Source organism: Morone saxatilis, unplaced genomic scaffold (genome assembly GCF_004916995.1).
Source record: "Morone saxatilis isolate NCDOM2014 unplaced genomic scaffold, NCSU_SB_2.0 Contig11, whole genome shotgun sequence".
Taxonomy (NCBI): Eukaryota; Metazoa; Chordata; class Actinopteri; family Moronidae; genus Morone; species Morone saxatilis.
The window spans coordinates 18,968,761-18,970,595 of NW_023339663.1; positions in this window are offsets into that span (position 1 = coordinate 18,968,761).

A 1,835-nucleotide genomic window follows, 5' to 3' on the forward strand; every position below is an offset into this window, starting at 1 on the left:
TGTGTGTGTGTGTGTGTACACTTTCTGCCCCCTATTGGGGTTGAGGCCAGTGACACCCTCAGGGCTGTGCTGTCCAATCCCCTCCATGCTGCGTTTCTATAGGATTGAATTAACCTCCTGCCTCTCTTGACAATGCGCATACACATAATCATCCAGTCACTCTCTCTCTCTCTCTCTCTCTCTCTCTCTCTCTCTCTCCCTCTTACACACACACCATTCTTATAAACCCTCTTCAACAGCATCAACAGAATACAATTTGCCCCGCATTGGCAGCGACATTTTATTGGTTTTACTGGTTTAATGGGCCCATTGTCCCGTAGCCAACAGCTGTAAGGGTGGGTGCCCGTTAAGCTTAAGCACGTCAAACACACTTGGTTAAAGAGTAGCTGTATTCCAGGACATACAACAGTGACCATCTCCGCCGGTTGAAAAGTGTTGCCCGGTGCCGTCAAAACTGTGGCTCGTGTGCACCACTAACCACCACCCAGAGGTAGTGAACCCCAGTGTCCTCCAAACCCCTTGCCGAGTACAATTCTACATCACTGCGAGCAACGCGTACAAAGCTTAAACCCAAACAATGCATGCTTGTCCTGGTGATGGGAAAACCAGAATTCTAGTCTCTCCTCATGTCAGATACACCAACACTAATACATTCACTGCCCAATCTCTACACCTTTACTTTCTTTCCTTGGCTAAATAAAAGCCCGAACACTACTTCCTGTATTGCAGCTGAGAAGTTGGCACTGGACATATGTGCAGAACCGCACTCTTGGCCGCCTGGCCCGAAAAGGACTTGTAGGCTGCTACATTCTAGAGGTATTACGTGAATATACAGAAACATTACTGAGATATAGATACTCAGGGCTATAAGAAAACTTTTGGTTGCCAGTGATGTAATGTGTAACAGTTACACTTACATGCATATATGATTAATGCTGTTTATGTACTTCAAAATTAAAACTCACAGCCTAATATTATTCAATGCGCATACCTTTTCCAGAGCTTTCTTGCGTTTCTTGCAGTTCGAGAACGTGAAATTGTTGTATTGTTCGTTCTAAACACTGACACATGTTAATTAATGTACATATCAGCCTCGGGCAAGGGCTCAAATTGGCGTTTTCTGAGGCCGAAAACGCTGCGTCAGTGGCAAATTCAAACCTTCCAAGCGCTATCTATTTGGCCACTTAGGTGGATGATTTAAGTGCCATAATTCCACTGGGCCGACGGACCACATCAGACCTTGCATCTTATTAAAGCCTAACCACTAACTTAATGAATGGGGGCCCATAGAACTGGCCATGCAGTTAAAACATTACTGTCCAAGCAGCAGAGCATAGGAGAGGCAATGGTAGCAGCACAGAAACGGAGCGAAGGAGAAGAGGAGGCAGAGGAAAAGGCAAAGGAAGAGGCAGCAGAGTGGAGGAAAAATAGCACCCTCTTATAGGACGCTTAAGAACATAAAAGTGCAAATAGACAGCTGACCCTTATAGCCCCTTGCCAACATGCAGCTCAAAGCTGGTGCCCCAGCCACCAAGGCCACATTACCATGTGGAGATAGAGCGATGGGAACAGAATGGGAAAAAACGAGAGAGGAAAGGGGATTGGCAGAACAGGATGAAACAACATGCAGCGATGCTTGGAGCAAACTGGAGACAGTTCGGGGAGATTGCCGAAGTGCCAGGGCAAAGAGAACACAAGCTATTACTGAGCTTACAGTGAATAAGAGAGGAGGAAAAGTGAATTGACGGAGTCGGGTGAATGCAATGAGGAATGAAGGAAAGATCAAGACATGAATGGACATGCCAGACAAAGGCGCACAAGAGGCCCCGAGAGAA